Source organism: Narcine bancroftii, chromosome 9, assembly GCF_036971445.1.
Source record: "Narcine bancroftii isolate sNarBan1 chromosome 9, sNarBan1.hap1, whole genome shotgun sequence".
Taxonomy (NCBI): domain Eukaryota; kingdom Metazoa; phylum Chordata; class Chondrichthyes; order Torpediniformes; family Narcinidae; genus Narcine; species Narcine bancroftii.
This window is the reverse complement of record NC_091477.1, coordinates 16,324,075-16,345,993: the sequence shown is the minus strand read 5'-3', so window position 1 is coordinate 16,345,993 and position 21,919 is coordinate 16,324,075.

The window sequence follows — 21,919 nt, the reverse complement described above, 5'->3', positions numbered from 1 at the left end:
CCCAGACGCAGGAGAACTCCACAGAGATCCAAGGGTTACTGAGGGAGATTGACCAGGATGACCAGGAGCGTGACCGCCTGCATCATGAAAGGAGAGCAGAGCGGGAGGAGAGGATGTAGTGTGTGTGGGAGAGAAGCATGAATCAGTGAGCACACATGATGGCAAGCCTGCAACAGGAGATTCATGAGCAGACTAGAATGATGCACGACATGCTGAGTGTGCTTGACTGTCCTGCACGCCTCCACGCTCCACCCTCCTCTCTCCACCTTCTGCCCTCCACTTCACCCTCTGCCCCCCTCCCTCCAACATCCATCCTCCACAATGGACCAAAGGCCACAACACCTGTAATGCACACTTGCCCACCAACACCCCCCCCCCAACTCCCCACCTCAATATTATTTCCTTCTGGTGAATGGTGAGGGCAGTAGGACTCAATCAAAGGATGGAAACAAATCTTTTGATCCTCCTTCCTCCTCTTTCCTTTGTTTCTTGCAGGAAAATCAATATTAAGTTAGCTCACTTCATCGTTTTGTGTTCTGAAAGTTGTTTTTTATTGGTGTCTTGTTTATAGTTGTACGTAGTTATTGGCAATTAACAGTTTTACATGGGCCAAGACTCTCGTTCCTGTGCTGTATTGCTCTGTTTTATTAGAAATGTAACAGCATAGACAGAACAGAGCTGAGCCTTTGGGGTATCATTGTGCAGTGAACTGGGATTCACTAGAAGTGTCCTGTACTGATGACTGGCCCTGCCTCCCCGCTCCTCCCCCACAGGTCCGTATATAACCCTGGTTTCCCGCCTAAACCCTGAATCCTTCTGAAGCCTGTTCATAAACCCTACCTGTGATATAAGCTAAGAAAAGCATTAGTTCTCCCTTAAGTCGAGTGTGATCTTTTTATGTACGCTACACACTGAATGGTTTTGCATAAGAATGGACATTTACTCAGGACTGCTGGTTCTCTGTTATTAACAGGAAGTGGAGGAGAAAAGCACTTCACGAAAATGGCTTGATTTTCATTTCCCAGCTCAGCTTTAACATGCGGGTCACGCTGAATAATGTTTGCCATATGTCTCCTAAACCTATGATCTCAAGTAGCTGTATTTGGTGTCCAAATAAAAGAGACCCTTAATTCAATTCAAACTTCTCTAACATGTAGAGGAAATTTGATTCTCAAATGGTTAGTTTACAACTTCTAGCCACTGTATTTGCAGCTCACTTCCCTCCGTTTTACTGCGAGCTTTGAAGTAGCTGACTTCTCAGTGATTCTGTCCTGGGAGTCATGCCCTCTGGTGAAGTCATTTAATGAAAAGCCCCTTGAGTGACATGTCTTCTGGTAAAGTCATTTTATGAACCTTCAGTACTGCAAACCCTCTTTTGTTATGAAGCATTGAAATAACATGTTAGTTTTTCCAGAAAGAATTTGCTTTGAACGAACACGTCACTATGCTCCTGACATTTCCTGCTTTCTGCATTGTGTTAAAATATATCAGATTTTGTTCCTTTTTTTCCTTAAAGGCTCAGAAAGCCTCTGCCACTCATTTGAGCAAAGCAGCATAAAGCAAGTCCCAGAGGCCTCAAACTGGCTGTTGCAGACCTATCAAGATGGTAATGACTTCCTTACATTCTGGATCCTAATTAACATCGTCATGCCTGACACAAGGGCATCTCCATCTTTGATTACGTGATCTACGTTAAAGAAGCAAAAGCTGATATCTATAATGTTCTCCAGTGTGTGTACATCTTGATATAGGTTACTACCTTCAGAAATAGTTGCTGCATTTCTGGTCATGTGATGTCTGCATGCTTTGATGTCCTGCACATATTGGAGGGAGAATTAGCACCATATCGCATGAGGCCAATAAGGTACAGTAAAACCCCTGGTAGCTGGCACCTCTGGGGATTTGTAGATGACAGATAAGTATGTTTTTCCATTTGGTTGAGATTTACTCTTACAATGCCTAACTAATACTCCTGCATTAAGAATGAACAGTATAAAAGACTCTACTTACACTTAACAAACTTCACTTACATGAATATATAAACTGTAAAGCATTTTACTTTATTTTCAGTTAAATTCTTTGAAAACATTTAACCATTGCTGCTTCAGTAGGTTCCTCCCCCTTCATTAATTATAGATAATTAATCCCCCCTCCCCCAGGTTTACAGATAAACCCTTTGACAGGGGTGACTCTTACTAAGCAGGGATAAGTATAAACCTTAAGAGAGTCACCCCAAAGGCAAATGGCATCAACCAGCTCTTCATCCTGGGTGACACCATTTTATTCAAACACAACTTTATTCAAACAGCTGCTACATTCAAAGAACATCCAAGGCCTTCTGCTGGCTGAAAATAAATTCCACCCCCACCAATCTACACCAATGGTGTATTCTCCAGAGGATATTGACTTTTATAATTTTAAACTTACCAGTATGTACTTTTTACATATTATTTTATTCTTACTTACTTTAATTTTTAAAATTTATATTCCTGAATTTCTTTTTTTGCTGATTGTTTGAGGCTGCCGGTTGCTTGAATTACAGATACCAAGGGTACGACTCTACTTTAAAACACACTATACTTTTGAAATCACAATTAAAATTTGGCCCTGAATCCAAACAAAACTTCATAAAATATATTCAGAAGTGAAATCAAACATTTTGGAGTAAAATATGAAAAGACTAATTGATTCTTCAGGAATATCTCAGCCAAACATTTCAGAAAATATTAATATTTCAATTTCCAAACAGTAAGTAGAGTGACTTCACCATTTCAGTTCCCTGATCTCCCATCGAATCAGTCCACATTTCCATTCCTCTTTCGTCTATTCACCCTTAACGCAAGTGACAAGATACTTGCCAAACTGTACATAAAGTTTTAATTGTAGCAACTATTTTCTTTTAGTCACTTAGTGGATTAAAGAATGTTGTTGTTGTCTATAGGTGTTGTTATGGAGTGACGCCACATTGAGGTGAGGCCAGCTCCACTGGGGGAGGAAAAAGGTGGACTTACTTTATTATGCAGCGACGCTGCATTAACAGGCTGCTCCAGCATTGCTTTTATAGAGAGCAGCGTTGGGATCCATTTTCCGGAGCTGGGAGAGGTGGGGCAAGTGGTGCAGTAGCGTCGCCCGTCGCTATGATCTCAAACATACGAGCCGAGCAACGGCAGTCTTCATTACCCATAATACTCCAATCAGCTGGAACCGCTCTGTGTTTTTCTGAGCAGATCCAGCTGATTGGAGTATTATGGGTAACAAAGATGGCCATTGATCCTTCTTCCAGATTTTCTGCCTGGTGCTGCACCTCCGGCACGTGAAGCTGGCTCTTTGCTCCCCTCTTTCATCCATTGGACTACCCAGATCTGCTTCTCCATGTCCACTCCTCAGCATCTCTCTTCCTCTCAGGTGTGGAGCTCAGCACCTGGGTCCCTTCGCCCTCTAACAACTCAGCAGGGTCCAACTCTCCTTGCCCCTGCTGGGCCTCCACACTCTTCAGGCTAGACTCCCTCCACTCCCACTCACCTTGCACATCCATTCCCACTCTGCCCTGCTCCTCACTGCCATCCTGCTCCTTGGTGAAGGAGCGAGGGGCAGAGAGGGAACAGGAAGAGGGAATTTCCAGGTAGCAGGAGGGAGCCCTAACTCCAGCACCAATCACCATGGGAGCCCTGATTGTGGCTCCTGGGTCGCAAGCTGATGACAGTATCACTACATAATCAGCCCCTTCAGCAGCATTGCCTTTATGGAGTGAGGTGGAGCTACTCGCTCCATCTGTGAAACTATTCCCCCCCCCCGCACCCCAAAGGATTGGAGTCCACATCCAGCATCTGGCATCAGCAATTTTATAAAGGTAGTTGAATCGAAGAATATCCTCCTTTACATTTGATTTTTTTTCTTCTATGAAAAGGCCTCATGACTCATTCAAACAAATTTGTACTAAAGTTAAGTTGAGCTTTCCAGTGTTTATTAAACGGAGCAAGAGAGCAGAGATGCTGCACTCATGTACGGACCAGCCAACCAATTGACTGCTATTGGCTTCACACAGGCTTTGAATGGCACGTTGAGGGAGCCAACGGTAGTTTTAGTTGGTCTGCACTCAAGATGGCAGCGCCTATTAACCAGCAGAAGCCACAAGGGGCTGCAGACTCTGGGAAAGCAGAAGGCTGGGGCAGGAGGCAGGGCAGTAGAGGATGGGAAGATTACACACTGTCTGAGAGGGAGAAGTGGAGAAGACAACCAACAGGGACAGTGACAATGGCGGCAGACCAGTGAGGGTGTCCTGCAGCTGAGGGACCAATGCATATAGTGGGCTGCTGGTGACTTGATGCAAAGAACCCGTGGAAGCTGTGGGCTGCTGCTGTCTGCTGTCAGAAGACTCGCACTAGGCTGTGAACTGCTGGAGAAAGGCTCAAACTGGCTGGAGGGGTAGCAGGTATCAGAACTGGGATGCAAGGAGGTGCCGAGGGCGCTGAAGGGTTCATGACCACGTTGGAGGTTTGGTCTGGAGCTCAGCTTACCAATAGTTTGGACTGGACCCTGTGTGGCTACGGAGGCTGCAGAAGCTCTGGAGGTAAATGTACGGGCACTTGGTGACTGGGGGTAATCTCTTTTGCTTCTCTCTCTCTTTCTCTCTGACTGTAAACCTGACTGTAAGACTTAGGCAATTCCTTCTGGTGGTGAATCTGTCTGCCTTGCAGCAGGCAAAAAGAAATTTCATGTAATGTGACACTGTTTTATTACTATGACAATAAATTGAACCTTGAATCTTAAGAATGTCAGATCATCTTCTGATTTCTCCATTTCACAGAACAAAAGAAATTAAACTGACCATCTTTATCTGCTAAACAAGCCTGGCTCAAAGATGTTGCTAGGAGACAGCATGAAAAATATATTAAACAAAACCACAAAGCCACTAACAGACTACTTGCTACCATGAAATACATTTTAATCCTTTTACCTCTAACAACAAAACATCATAAATTTTCTACATTATATACATTCTTCTTAACTCCTGTGAAATCTTACATTCCAAAATTCACTTAATTGAACTCACACCAATAAAATTAAATAAATCACTTACATTAGTACACAACCTATTATGAGCTAAAGATATTCAAAGACATTCATAGCAAATTTAATTATTTTGGTCAGTATTTACAGTTGTGAAGTGAAGATATGCACCAAACAATTTATAGCAAGAAGGGATCCGTTTCTTAGTTTATTCAATAATGTTGATTGATGGATAAAACTGTCCATCAATTTTGATTGAATTAACATGGAATTGCATACAAATATGTGGCCAATACCTCAATATAATAAATTCAGATCTCCTCACAATATATCTTCCCCCCCCAGATATACAGTATATAATTCCATTGAATATGTCTGTGCTTTTCACATCCACTATTCCCAATATTTGTAATTTGATTTATTATTTATAGTTCTATTCATACCTCTAGCACTACAAGAATAATGAGAAAATAAAAATTATTAAAAATAATTGATTTTGTTATTTTCTGGTTGTGACCCCTCCTTCAGTTAGGTTGACCTGAGTAGAAAGATTATCCTGTTTCCCCACTCAGACCTATAGCTAAAACTATATGATGACTATATGATGTGCATCTCACCCATTGGGTGTCCTTTGCCCTTACTTAGAAGAACATCTCATTGTTAGCAGAAATGGAGCAGAATGTCAGTGGATGAACCAGATCGGTAGAATTAAAAATCATCATTTTAATAGCTTGTAATATTACAGTTGAAGTAGAGTTATATTCAGTCCTGGCTGACCAAGTCTAATCTCGAGGGCCATATCTAACCCACCTCCTGGTGGGTCTTGATGTGTGCATGAGGTCACTCAGAGGCTAATCTTTGTGGTGCGTGTACTTCATTGAGATTGACAACTGATTGGCTCGCCTTCGTGTTATCTGAATAAAATTGCCAGGTTATTGCAAGGTCAAAACCAAACAACAGGAAATAACTGTTTCTTCTTGTTTTCCTCTATTAAGATTGTTCAGTTGTGATTTGTTGCATTCATACAATATGCAATATCCCAAGTGTTTCAGAAACACTGAAGCCTATTATAATGATCAACTGTTTTGTCGGTCTGTAAGGAAAAAAAAAATTTCAAATTCTAGTTTTACTTTACCTCTGAGTCTTACTCAGACATCAAATTAAAATAATCATAAAGCTGGTGAAAAGTTGAATTCAGGTCCACAGTAAAAACTCCAATGAAACTGAAGGCATAAATTCTTCCCAAAAAGTCAGGTTAGATTAAATAAAATGGAACGCTAACTGTTATTCTGATGACATTTGCACATATGATGAAACCTAGCTCAACGAAAGTATCAACTCACATATGTTGGAAAAGAAAGGTTACATAAAGATTCATTTTCCTTATCAGTTTTTGTTTGATGATATGCTGATATACTTAGTAAGATGAAACTGAGATACATTTTGGTAAGTTCACTGAGCTTTCTTGTTACTCCACCCTTTTGGCCACTAATGAGTTTAATAGCCTCCACTTGCCTCGTTCATTGATGTTAATATACATCAGGCGGAAGGAATATGCTGTAATAAGAATTTTGTTACTTTTCCAGCTGCTACCTCATGGGAGCTCCCACAGGATCCGGAGATACTTCCTGAGCAATTTACAGATTGAGAACTGAAGGTAGAATCATCTACATTTCAAATTCTCCACAGCTTGATGACAAGAAACTTTACTTAAGATTTGATCATGTTTCTCTGCCAGGGAAGAAAAGATTGTTTCTGAATAATCCAATTGAACCTGTCACTGGAAGTTATGTAACACTGAGAAGTGGAATTAGGTAGAATGGAGTCACATCAGACTGGCAAGAATTCATTCTTGTAAAAGTTGGTGTGAATGATTTATTCCTTGAAATATCTTCCTCTATTAAGCTATCTTGCCTTGACACACCTCATGACAGCAGGTGCAAAGGCAGCCTCTTCTCTATCTAAGAAAGTAAAAAAACACAACACTGGTGAAACTCAGCTGGTCAAACAACATAGTTTAAGTAGCAAACATAAAGATATATACCAATGTTTTGGGCTTGAATCCTTCAAGTTAAAGGGCACAAGCTTGAAACATTGTTTATCAATCTTTATCTTTGTCATGTAATGTTCTCTGTTCGACCTGCTGAGTTTCTCCAGCATTGTGTTTATACTTCAATCACAGTGTCTGCAGACTCCTCTCTTCTTTCTTTTCAAGTGTTTGATTCTTCACTCTATTAAATTTCCATACATGTGATATGACAACTTCTGCTGGCAACCACCACTTTAGCATGACATTGAATTAACATTATACTCTTTGCGCCTTTTATCATTACTAAGTCTTTCTTTATTGGTTCCAAGTGATACCAAGCATATTTCAATGTCACATGGTGCATGCAGATTCTTCATAAAATTTAAAAAAATTACTGGGGGAAACAGTACGAAATTTGAACATACCTCTTCCTAACTTTTTTATGTGAAGTTGTACTGATGTTGAGATTACCTTGTTGAGAAATTAGTCTGGATCACTGGCTGTTTTCTGGACTGGATGGTGAAGCTGTAGCTACTAATTTTAAACATGAATTACGTTAGCACATAGTTCAAATATTCAAGCAACCCTACAGCGCCTTGATTTCCATTTATAGTCAAAATTGTTCATGGTATTTAATGAAACTATTTTTTGGTCTGTTTTTTTGTTTTTTCTTCCCTCCCCCCACCCCATATTGTACAACATGCAATTCTGTTCTGCATCGAATTGAAATCTTTATTGAAAGGATGAATGGTTCTGAAAGATAGGAATGTGGTCTAAAAGAACTATATTTAATTTCATGGCAGAGTATTGAAAGTAATGCCCAACTCTTCAGCCCAGTGACAACAATATAACATTCCCTCTCCACCACCATCGTCACTACACCTCCATCAATATCTCCACTCCCACCACCACCTCCCTGAAAACCTCCCATGTAACTCCAGTCAACCTTTGACAACCTGCTCTGTAACAATTTAAATTAACTGTTACAAACTGTAGTTTAAAGTGATTCCTTCACGAACAAACCAATAGAATGAACATTAGTGGCCTTAGATCCATTGGAAAATGCAGAGAATACACAAAAGAGGTTAAAGCACCATGAGAAGGAATAGTTTGTGTGTGATTCTTGTTTTACTTTGCACTGGGGGTGGGGGGGGGGGGGGAGGAATTGCCATAACATAGCCATTATTTTGAACTCCCAATCTTCACTTTCTCAAAAACATTATGCAGCTTTTACAGACAGGATGTCAAGAAGTTCCACATTACAAAAGTAATCTTAACTTTTCAGGTTGGTAGATAACCATGTTGGAAAGAGGATGGCTTAACATTCTTCAAAGAGCAGCTTACTATAATATTCTGTGACACAAGTGTTCTATTCATATTTACAATCCCTACCATTTTTGGAAACACAGTTTGGGATAGTCTAAATGCCAATAAATAAATAAGTTTTAAAAATTGATTAAATCATTCACAAATCAACAGTCAGAAAACATCTGTCCTCCATTGCCAACCAAATTGACATCAGAAACTCAATTCCCGACATGAAATATGAGCGTTAATGGTGTGTATTTTCAACAGGATGATAGTATGATGGGCGTAGATTTTGGATGGGCCACCCACCTTCATTTATAGTCATGGAGTCACGCAACTTGGAAATAGCCCTTCATCTCACTGAGTCAGTGCTGACTATCAACACGCATTTACACTAATCTGTTTTTTATTCACCCCACATTCTCATCAACTCCTTCTCCTGACATACAACACTCACCGAGAGCAATTTCCAGAGGCCAATTAATTGGTGAACACACACTTCATAGAGATTTACCTCAGGAACCTCCCGGGCCTGGTAGAAGCCCACATCTTCATAATGAGAATGTTCAGACACTGCAGTGACTGTACAGAAGGCAGGATTAAACCTAAGTTGCTGGAACTGTGAGTAAACATCTCTACCAGATGCACTATTGTGCTGTACAGATTGATTTGAAAAGGAATGCAAGCTGACCCATTTCATTTACCACAGGCAGAGCACAATGTCTGCTTTACAGTGAGTTGAAAAATTTATTTCATTATTTCATGGTGTGCTTCCAATTATATCAAAAAAAGGATCTATGATTAAATTTCCACTGATACATTGTTATCAGCCTCATTAGCTTATAAAATCCAGCTAAGGTGTTATTGTGACCAATGATGTTAACTATTGTGAGAAAACCATGTATTCTTAATTAATTCCATTGTTAGTTCAGAATAACATTACTCAGACCCATGGTAGCTTAACCAACTTGAATTATCCTTCTATAGCCAGGACTTGGTTCAAGATTCAGACAAAATACTGAATAAAGTTTTTTAAAAATATATGTAAATATAAAAATTACACTTTTGGGGTAAAAGTAGAGGCCTATCTATGAAAAATAGCACCTATGGCAGAGGTGGCCAACCTCTCGCGAGAGCTGGCCTTGGGAGCCGCCATGTTGTATTTGATATATGATAAAATGGATACAATGAATCTTTCGAGATATGACCGGTCGGTTAGAACTGAACTCAGTCATAAGTCGGGGATTATCTGTATTGTGGAAGATTGGGGGTGTCACATGACAGCACTGGCCGTTACCTGGTTGGAAGACACACCACCTTCAAATCAAGGTTTGGCTTTGCCCCACCCATCATTGCACACCTAACCATTGGTCCCTTGAAGTACCTTTGTACTTGGCCTTGGGCAATTGACCTTAGTAATCAATTAGACCTTGCTGGCACTGAGCCTTTGGCTTTCTGTAGATTACCTAGGCTGGATTCCCCAGGCCTCCAGCAATAAAGGGTGCCACATGCACTCTCTCTCTCTCTCTCTCTCTCTCTCTCTCTCTCTCTCTCTCTCTCTCTCTCTCTCTCTCTGCCATCTCCGAGGGACCACCCTGCTTAACTGCAGGCTGAGTATTGTAGAATGGCACTGGAGAAATCATTTGATAAGGTGTGCTCTAATAAAGGGTTGGGAGCATCTTAGATAGTGTCCTATGTACCATAGAGCCATGCCTGCACTGAGTCAAGGGGTGGTGGATATTGTATTGTTTCTTTTCCTTGTTTGTATGTTACAACACTGTGCACTCTACTTCATTGTTTTTTGTCTGTATGTGTGTGTGTTTGTGTGTGTGTGTGTGTGTGTGTGTGTGTGTGTGTGTGTGTGTGTGTGTGTGTGTATACGTGCTCGTGCATACGCCTTATCCCTGTTGCAATCTTCCCATGTGCGTCTTCCATAAATTCTTTTTCTGTCAGACTGTGTTCAGAGTCCTTGCTTTTGAGACCAACAGAAAATAATAGCTCATGCAAGCTTGTGTGATGTCTCATTCCTCTTAGTAGGAAAAGTGTATGGACAAAAACACATTTACCTGATCATTTCAATTCCTTTGTTTCTCTAATAAATGGGAGTCTTTTGCCCATTTAATCTCCACGCAGGATAGATTTATTTCATTATCTTTACTACCCAATGAGACCCTGAATGGCTTATACAAATTTCTCTGATTACTCTGTCTCATCCTATAACATCAGCCTCACTGTGATGGTGAGAACAAGTTTGGAGGGTTCAAGAAGTAACAATTCCTGGACAGTTTATTAACAAGCAGTTGGCTTTATTTACATGCAGAGGAATTCGCAACAGGGAACTTACTCACAGACGAACACAAAGCTACACACAATTCACACACATCGGATGCTGGTTTATCATTGATAATCACACCTCCCAATAAATCACTGATAATTGCAACTTTACATTGTGCAACAAGGTTTAAACAAACAGTTCCTCCCACCCACAAGCATGGTGTCCCAGTTAACTGAGAATCTAACCACAATGATAACTAGAATAAGGCACAACAGACTTTTCTAGGTATGTACCACAATAATCCCCCTACCCTGTACCGCACACACCTTCCAATGGACTCTCTGGCATTGCAACCAGGAATACAATTAGGGTTTGTTCTCAGGGGAAAAAGAGAGATGCTCCACGTGGTGGGCTTTATATTGCAGCTGGCTGGGGGGCAGGCTCAGGTATCCCTAAATGAGGCAAGGTGTTCAAGAAAGCCAAGCTCTCACTTGAGTGTGGGTTAATCTTGATTGACGCGGAGAAATGACTTTCGACCTGCCTGGTGAGATGAACCTCCAGGAGCAAGCACAATTTTTTTTTTTGAACAGTTTCTTGTCCAACCTGTTGGATAATCCTCTGGATAACACCAATCCATAACTTTTTTTGCTTTTCTGTGCACTGCCCTTTCTTGAAATAGGTGCTTAGGAATGACATTTCACCCTTTACTGATGTGCTAGCAATTGTTGCATTGCTTGCCAAAATCCAATTAGAAAATTATGAAATCGAGTAAACATTCAATTTAAAATAAATCAGTCGAGGTTTGGACCTATGAAAATTCCTATCAGGGAACTGCTCCACAGTTGTTGTGCCGATCATTGGGAAGTATGTCCTATTTTCCCGTGGAAGATACTTGCATAAAAGACTGGAGATGAGAAGCAGATGAGGAGGAAGTGGTGTCTGGGCCAAGAGGGCGGTGTCGATAATTGGTGACAGCCACAAAGAGTTGGAGACGCCGGGGAAGCAGAGACTGGTGGAGGACACCAGAAAATGGGGAGAATATTACCCCCTCCCCCTCCAGGTTAGAGAAGGAGAAGCAGAGGATATGATCCATAGGACAGTGACCAGAGCAGCAGACTAGTGACGGGCTCTGCAGCTGAGATCGCACAGGTGGTGGTCTGTGGGTGATGAGGTGGGGAACCCATGCAGGATGCTGTCTATTCGTAACTGCAGTCAAAGGATTTACACCAATCTGAAGACTGCTGGAGACTGGCTCGAGACACTCTGAAGGGGTACCAGGTATCGGAACCAGGATGTGAGAGGTGCTGAGGGCACTGAAGGCTTGCTGATTATGTTGGAGGTTCAGATGGAGCTTGGGTTTCCGATGGTTTAGACTGAAGGCTACGAGTGGCTGTGAGTGGCTGTGGAGACTGCAGGAGGGCTGGAGGCAAATCCACAGACACTCAATGACTTTGGGGTGACTCTCTTTTGCTTTTCTTTCTCTGACTGAAAGGTGCCTGGCAATTTCTGCTGATGGAAAATTTGTCTGCCTTATGGCAGACTAAAGGAAATTTTATGTAATATTACATTGTTTTCATTACATGACAAGAAAGAAATTTTAAATCTTCAATAATGAATCAAAAAGGAGAGGGTCACTGCTCACCTACTGCTGCCATCTTGGGTCAGACCCCGCGATCACAGGATTTTATAATAAACTATGTCAGCTCCTTTCACAGGCCATTTGAAGCCTGTGCAGAGTTGTGAGTAGTTGAACTGAATGGTAGAAGCCTGCAGAGAAGCGCAGTGTTTCCTCTCCGCAGGTCTGCACCAGCAGAGCGCTGCTATTACAGCTGCTCTGGCAGCTCCGCCAGTTTTCTTTCGTACAAGGATGAGTACTTTATCTCTGTAATGTTGATTTTAATTACCTTTCATCAACCAGCTCAAGTGGATAGTAATTCCCCACCAGATCCTCAGTCAGATCCCAGGAAATTTAAATTAGGAGCCTTATTTGAATGATGTTTGTCAGTTGTTCATTGACTTTAGGCAGATTATTGTAGTTAACCCAGCAAGGCATTGGGTAGGGAAGGAAAAAGCTATGGGGGTAGGCAGATATAGATAGGATCCTGGAGACCACCATTTCAATCTGGGCAATTGCAAAGTACCAATCAGTGGACAGAGTGTAAAGCAAGAAAATAAGAAATAATGTTTAGATTACCAGGGCATGAGTAACCAGGGACAGATAAATAGAAATGGAATGTTCTCCTGCTGAGTATAACAGCATAAGCATTTGACCCTGAAAATTGAATAGAAAAGAATATGAAATAGAGAGGTCCAAAAACCCTGTCAGTGCTTGGCTTCCCGCCTGCTGAACTCCAGCTAATGCCCTTGCCCTGCCAATACATAAAAAGCATAATCAATCAGAGCAGTGCAGCCCAATCGTCTCCACAAACATGTTCCAACCGAATAAAATCATGGCTGATCCAATCTTAGCCTCGACACCACTTGCCATTCTCCTCCCCAATTTATTTGTAGTTCAAATGTACGTCAGTCACCCTATTCCTTGTCCTTCTCCCCTCCTTTTAATGCTCACCATCTCCCCTTCCCACCTTTGTGATTGAGAAAGAATCTCAACATGAAATGTTCAGTTTCTCTCAATGGATGCAATCTCACTAATTGAACCTCTTCAACTTCTCTTTGTTTGCTCAAGATTACAGCATCTGCTGTTTCTTGTGACCCTGTCCTTTCAGCTCTTGCCTTCCCATTGTCCAAGGACTCAAGTAATCCTTTCAAATGAAGCCACTATTCATTTGGACTTCTTCAAAATCAAATGAACCAGACTCGGCACTCACACTATGGTTTCTTCTACCTGGGAAAAAATAAACACAGATTGGATGGTTGCTTTGCTGAGTATCTCCTTCAGTTTGCAGATCTGACCTTCCTGTTACCTGCCATTTTAGTTTTCTATCATATTCTCACTGAGCTTTCTCTCTGCCCTCCCGGGAGTAAAATACGAAAATCTACAGACACTATGAATGAAGTAAAACACACAATTTTAACATTTATTTTTAGTCATACATCATGGTAACAGGCCATTTTAGCACATGAGCCTGTGCCAACCAATTAACCCAATTGAACTACAACCCCTGGGACGTTTTGAATGGTGGGAAGAAATTGGAGCACTCGAAGGAAACTCACACAGACATCGGGAGAACTTACAAACTCTTTACAGACAACGCAGGATTTGAACCCCAGTCCCAATCATTGGGACTGCAACAGCATTTTGCTGACCACGACATTATCTGTGCCACTCCAAAGCTGGAGAAACTCAGCAGGTCCGAAAACGTACTTTATATACCAAATATAAACCACTTAATCAATGTTTTGTGCTTGAGTCCTTCATCAAGATATGAGAAAAATGTAGACAGGCACCCAAAAAATGGTAGGGGGAGGGGGAAGGTGGAGGAGCACAGTCCCACAGGCAGGAAGGAAGAGATGTAGAAGGGAGGGAGGGCCTACCAGAAAACAGGGGTAGAGGGTCATGCAGCATCTGTGAATGGAGAAGGAAGGGGGTGGAGAGCTGGAGCCAGAAGAGGGATGGGGAAGAGAGGTTGAACAGGGAGTGGTCTAGCAGAAACCAGAGAAATCCATTTTAATGCTATCTGGTTGGAGAGTGCCCAGATGGAATATACTGTAAGATCTTGCTCCTCCAATTTACGGGTGGCCTTGGTTTGGCAGTGCATGAGGCCTTGGACAGTCTCATCAGTACAGGAGTGGAGCACAGAATTGAAGTGGTTGGCCACTGGGAGATCCCTGTCATTGAAGCGGACAGAATGTACAGCGAAGAGATCGCCCAGTCTGTGTCAATGTTCTTCAATGTAGGGAAGCCCACAACAGGAGCACTAGATGCAGTAGATGACTCCTGCAGATTTACAAGTGCAGTGCTGCTTCACTTGGAAGGACTCTGTTCCCCCAGCATTGTTATAATGAGGACCAATGTAAGTTTGATTAGCAACACATCATTTTCTGACTAGAAACATTGCATCTTTCTGGACTTATTTCTGCATTATACATTCAGCTAGTTTGGTTTCTCTCTCTGTACTGGAATTGGTTATTAATTCTACTGGTCATTTGTCCATGACACTGACCCAGATTTTTCCTCTCCACTGGCATGATCTGATCTGGGTATTTCCTACAGTTTTTCACTGCATAGCATTTACATCTTCCCTCTTTTACTAACTTCAATCAGATGACTTCATTTTTAACTTATATCTGTGGCAACACTGTCCCCACCCTATCACAGATATATGCCTTGTCCTTTCCATCTTGTTCCCATCTTCTCTACAACTTTAATCCAAAATTATTTCTCTCTTTCCCAATTCAAATGAAGTGTATTCATCCTGTGTTGTTAACTGTTTGTCTTTCCACAGATTCCACCTTGCCTGCTGAGAGTTTGCAATACACAAATGTGCTGGATAAAATTAGTAGGTTATGCAGCATCTATTGAAAGTGAAGGGTAATCAATATTTCCAGCCTGAGCCTGATGAAGGACTCAGTCCCAAAATGTTGATTACCCTTCACTTCCTCCGGATGCTCTGTACCCTTCAGAATTTCTCTAGCATATTTGTGTACAGGTTGAACCTCTTTCATCTGGTGACATTGGGAACTGGCAATTGCCAGACCACAGAAAATGCCGGAAAACAGAAATTGACCCCAGAGGGAACCCACTATAATCAAAGGTAGAACAAAGCTTAACACAGGAAATAATACTGTGGGGCAGCGAGGTTAGCGCAATGCCTTTACGGCGCCAACGATCGGGACCAGGGTTCGAGTCCCGTGCTGTCTGTAAATAGTTTTTACTAACAGCGACAGTTTCAAACGCACCAGACCATGGGAGTTGCCAGACCACAGAGCCCTGGATAAGAGAGTTATAGCTTGTTTTAACCTGACCCTAGCATCTGCAGATTTTCTTGTTTAACTTGTATTACTTTCTGTTTTGATTTCAGATTTACAGCATCTTTTAAGTTTGACGATAAACTGGAACTGAAGAGGTTCAGATTTGTGGATCTTCCGAACTCTTCTGGGGAAGGTCTGACCTGTAGAAAAAGGATGGGCTGCACCTGAACTGGAAAGGGACCAATATCCTGGCAGGTAGTTTTGCTAGAACTGTTGGGTAGGGTTTAAACTTGTTTGGCGGGGGTGTGGGAACCAGAATGTTCCTATATTCCCACAGAGAATAGGGCAGAGGTCAAAAACGTGACACAATGTGTTCTGTGATGAAGGACAGATAGGGGGCAAAACAGTTAGAGAGTTTGAAATGTGTAATTTCAATGGTAGGAGTATTAGGAATAAAGAAGATGAACGTAGAACTACAATGTTGTTGGCGGTTACAAAAAATTGGCTGGAGGAAAGGCAGAATTAGCAGATTCAGGTACTGGGGCTTAGGTGTTTTAAAAGGAATAGAATAGTGTATCAGTGTGGGTAGAAGTCAGATATAGGAAGGGAGCAATCACTGATCTGGGAGTAGCCTATAAGCCCTTAAATAGCACTCGGGATGCCAAGGAGCGGATACACAGGCAGATTTTGGAATAGTGCGGAAAATATAGAGTTGGAAACTTCTGGCACTTCCTGACTGCAAGAGGGATAGATGATGCTAATTTTTTCAGAATTCCTGACACAGTGTGTGGACCAGTCAATGAGAAGAGAGGCCATACTGGATCAAATACTGGGTAATAAGCCTGGTCAGGCAGAAGACCTCTCAGTAGGGAAGTATTTTGGTGAGAATGACCACAACTCCCTGAGCTTGCACATAGCTATGGAGAAGGATAAAAGCAGACATAAAGGGAAAATGTTTAATTGGGGAAAGGCTCATTACAATGGGATGAGATCGGAACTAGCGAGAGTAAATTGGAAACAGATGTTCAATTATGAAAACACAGAACTAATGTGGAGGAAGTTTAGGGACCACGTGCAGGGTTCAGGATAGGTTTTCCCTACTGGGACAGGGAAAAGATGATAGGAAAAAGGAACCATGTTGACAAAACAGGTGAGGCAGCTAGTTAGAGGAAGAAGGAAGAATACTTTCAATTTAGGAAGCAGGAAATAGGAAGGGCTTATGAGAAGTATATGGTAACCAGAAATTAGGTTAAGAGAGGACTTAGGAGAGCTCAAAGGGGCATGAGAAGGTTTTGGCAAGTAGGATTAGTGAGAACCCCAAGGTGTTCTAGGCGTATGTGAAGAACAGAAGGATGACGAGAATGAATGTGAGGCCGCTAAAGGGTAAAGGAGGCAACATTTGCCTGGAGGCAGAGGCGATTGGGAAAGTCTTAAATTAATAGTTTGCTTTAGTATTTACAAGAGAAAAGGACCTTGATCAGGGTGAGGTCGGAATATGCTTGTGTGCTGGATGATGTTGAGATTAAAGAAGAGGAAGTGTTGGATCTTCTTAAAAACATTAAGACTTATAAGTCCACGTGGCTGGATGCGATATGCCCCAGGTTGCTGTGGGAAGGAATAGTTGGGGCGGTGTCTATGATCTTTGAATCTTTGGTCACAGGGAGGTGCTGGAAGATTGGAGAATGGCAAATGTGGTTCCATTGTTTAAAAAAGATAATAGGGAGAATCCTAGGAATTATAGACCAGTGAGTCTTACATCAGTGGTGTGTGATAGTACGGATTCTATCACCAATGTGTATATGTATATATTGTGGTATAGGATGTTGTTGATTAGCTGAGAATGTAGCCACACTTACTGGCAGGTCTTAAAGGGTTGCTCCTAACCAGATCCAGATCATTCTGGACTGGTCGACCTACATTTGATACGCTCCAGTCTTCTAGTCAATAAAAGCCTTGGTTTGGATCAACAAGCCTTTGATTCTTTCAATGTGCACTACAGTGTGTAGACTATTGGAAAGGATTCTTAAGGATAGAATCGATGAGTATCTGGAGAAGTACATTCTAATCAAGTATAGTAAGCATAGCTTTGTGAAGGGAAGGTAGTACCTTATAAGCCTAATTGAGTTTTTCAGGTGGTATCAAAAAAAATTGATGAGGTTAGGGCAGTGGATGTGGTATTTGTGGATTTTAGTAAGGCAGTTAACAAGGTCCCCCATGAGTGACTCGTTCAGAAAGTCAAGAGGAACCTTGGCTTTGTGGATGAAAAAAATATTGGCTTGCATGTAGAAAGCAGAGAGTAGTAGTAGAAGGAAAGTATTCTGCCTGGAGGTCAATGACAAGAGCAGTCCCACAGGGATGTGTTCTGGGATCCCAGCTCTATGATTTTTTTTTATGTGACCTAGAATAAGAGGTGGAAGGATGGGTCAGTAAGCTTGCAGATGATATGAAAGTTGGTGGAGTTGTGGATGGTGCTGAATGTTGATGTAGGTTATAAAAGGATATAGACAGGATGCAGCGTTCGGTGGAAAAGTGGCAGATGGAGTTCAATCTGGATAAGTGTGAGGTGAAGGACAAGCCAGAAGGGTGAGTACTTGGTTAATGGTTGGTTACTTAAAAGTCTGGATGAACAGAGGGACCTTAGAGGTCTAAATCCATACATCCCTCAAGGTGACCGTGAAGGTTGATAGAATAGTTCAGAAGGCCTCTGGGATGTTGGACTTCTCTCTATTAATGGAGAGAATTGAGTTCAAGAGTCAAGAGGTCAGAAAAACACCACTATAGTGTGGCTAGGGGGTTCAAAAACTCAAACCCAAATAATCTAAATAAGGGAATATGAGACCTCAATTCCATATTCCATCTCTGTTTACTCAAATCAGTCTCATTTTTCCAAGTAATTGCTAAACATTTTATAGCTACACCTAAGGCTAGTCTCAAAAATGCAATTTGAAATCTATTTAATGTTAATTCTCAACTCAACCTCTTAATATTACCCAACTAAAATACTAAAGGATCTAATGAAAGTTTCTCTTTCAAAATAAATTCTAAAAAATCCTTAAGTCTAAACCAAAAGGTTTTTACTGTCTCACATAACCAAATAGAATGTAAAAAATAACCTACTTCCTTCTGACATCTAAAACATAAATCTGAAGAAATTAAATTACATCTCCTTAATTTTTCCTTAATTAATCCATGGTAATTAATTGATTAATTTTGTTATTATGGTTAATCTCTTCCTTTTCTTTCTTTCTTTTTCTTTGGGGGATAGGTTAGTGGGGAGTGGGGTTGGATAGGTTGATTAGTTGGGTGGGGGTTGTAGGGGCTTAGTTTGTATAATATACCATGTATGTTTTTTTTCTAAGTTTTATCTATTAATTGCATATGATTTTTGAATATAGGTATCATGGTTTCAATAAATAAAATATTTTTTTTTAAAGAGTCAAAAGGTCATGTTGCAACTGTTCAAATCTCTGGTAAGACTACATTAGAGTATTGTGTTCAGTTCTGGTCACCTCATTATAGGAAGAATGTGGAACCTGTGGAGGGAGTGCAGAGCAGATTTACCTATGTTGGCTGCAATATGTCTTATGAGGTAAGGTTAGTAGAGCTGGGACTTTTCTCTTTGGATGAAAGGTGATTTAATAGAAGTAAACAAGATTATGAGAGACATAGATAGGATGGACAGCCAGCACCTTTTTCCCAGGGCAGAAATAGCAAACACCAGAGGACAAAGTGAAGGGAGGGAAGTTTAGGTGAGATATCAGTCGTAAGCTTTTTACTGAGAGTTGTGGGTGCCTGGAATGCCTTGCCAGGGATGATGGTGGAGGATGAAACATTAGAGGCATTTAAGAGACTCTCAGGCAGACACATGGATGGAAGAAAAATAGATGGTTATGGGATAGGGAGAGTTTAGCACTTTTTTAATAGAAGATGTGGGTTGGCACAACATTGAGGGCTGAAGGGTCTGTAATGTGTGGTAGTGTTGTATGTTTTATCTTTTAAGATGGTTGATTGGTGGTATATGAAGACAATCACCTTCTGCACTGGGCTGGTACCCTATTAAAACAAAAATTGACAGCTTAAAGATGTAACTTTTTATCATTACAGGTTGTATTTCTGTTTTTCTAGTTGTGTTCTATTTAGCATAAATAAATGACTTTATGCCAATAATAATATTAATGGCAGTTAACTGGACTTGTTTACAGGCAAACATATTTGAACTTGAGTTGCTTGAAACCCATTCATCATTTTTGAGCTCTTTTGTTCCTGACTCTCAAAACCTTATAGCAAATTAAAACAGTTCTTTATGAAGTTATGATACTCTCACTTCGTAAATCATTCAGAAAACTGAAAGACTTGCTATAGATTAATATGGGCATTTTTGTTATCATCTGCTATTCCCTTTCTCAATTATCCTAAAGTATATCAAGCCCAATTTTATTTTTATAGGATTTATTTTCAAGCAGCCTGTGTGCTTTCAGTCAGTCAATGTTTATCAAACAAGGAAAAGCTGAGAAAAGTTCCGTATTGTGCAGGTCTGAGGCTTGTTATTTATCACACTGCAGTCTGTTGGAGCGAGTTCATTGAATATCCACAGAACCCTATCATAATGTAAGTAGTTACCCCTCATTAGATCATCTAATTGATTCAAAAGTGATATTTTACCCATCTGTAGTAGGCAGTGAAAAACTGGTGAGATTTTGCTCTGACATAATTGTTATTAGAATTTGTCATTTCTAGATATGTTTGTTGACTTAAGAGATACAATTAATTTTTCTCAATATATCAAAGCAGGAAGGTTTTCAGGAAACTATAGATGTTGGAAACTGAAGCAAAAAAAAAACTACTGGAAGAGCTCAGTGGGTTAAGCAGCTTCTGTGAAGGAACAGGATAGTTGACTTTTCAGGTCAAGACTGCATCAGGACTGAGAATATAGAGGGATGGAGGTGAGAGGAAAGGGTCAGAGGGAGGCTGGTAGATGGATAAGTGGAATCAGAAGAAAAGTGGAAAAATATTTGGCAGAGCTGAGTGGCAAAGGACAGGGGCAAAGAGAAAAACATGAAAGGCGGCTGACACTCTGATTGTATTAAAAACACACAGAGATGCTGGAGGAACTCAGCCAGTCTTGCAGTGTCCATAGGAGGTAAAGATATATTCAGATATTTTGGGCCTGATCCCTTCTTCGAGGAATAATAAAGAACAGGAAGGAGTCAGAATAAAGACTGAACACTGGCAAGGGGAGGAGTCCAGATCAACAAAAGGTGTTCATTGGCAATGATAAGAGGAGATGGAGAATTAATTTTGGCACTGTGAAAGGGGACAGACAGTGCGAAAAGGGAAGAGAATAGAAAGGGACACAGCTGGGAGAAAGATGATGGAAGAAGAAAAAGCTGGGGGGGGGTGTTTAAAAATAACCGGAGGTTGATGTTAATGCCCTCCGATTATAGAATGCCCAAATGGAAGGTAAGCAGTTGTTCCTACAATTTGTGTGTGGCCTTAGTCTGGCTGTGTGTGAGATCATGGATGGACATGTCAGCAAGGGAATAGGGTGGGGAATTGAAATAGGTGGCCACTGGGAGATCCACGCTATTACAGCTGGCAGAGCTGAAGGACTCAACAAATCGATCTCCCGGTCTGCGCCCAGTCTCTCCGATGTAGAGGAGACCACCACAGAACTGGATGCAGTAGATTCACAAATGAAATGTTGCTTCACCTGGAAGGACTGTAGGAGAATACCAGTATTGCAAAGAATATAAATCAGCAGTAGTAATATTGTCAAGTGTCTTGTCCATGGTGGTGGTACTGTCCAACAATAGACAAAATCTGGAATGACTTGTCACCATGAGTTGAAGCCTCCTCCACTCCCTTGAACCACAATTAGAAGCTGAGCATTGTTGTTGATGCCTTTCAGCCCAGAGCCTACTTTAACGGCAGGTCTTTGAGAATATAACACGCGTGGTAGATAGAATGGAGCAGGTGGATGTTGTTTACCTGGATTTTCGGAAGGCATTCGATAAGATGTCACATAAAAGACCTATAAGGATGCATGGGATTGGGGATGATGTATTAGCATGGATAGAGGATTGGTTAAGCAATAAAAATCAGAGAGTTGGGGTGTGGGGGTGCTTTTCTTATTAGCAATTAGTGGTGAGCAGAGTGCCGGAAAGGTCAGTGCTGGGCCCAGAACTGCTCCCATTATATATAAATGATCTGAAAGAGGGAACAGAATGCAGATTGATGACGACACTGAAATGAATGGAAAAGCAAATAGGGCAGATGATATAGATAGATTAATTGAATGGGCAAGGGTCTGGCAGATAGATTACAATGTTGGCAAATGTGACGTTATCCACTTTGGAAGGAAGAATAGAAGATCAGAATATTATTTAAATGGCAAGCAATTACAGCATGCTGACGTGCAGAAGGAC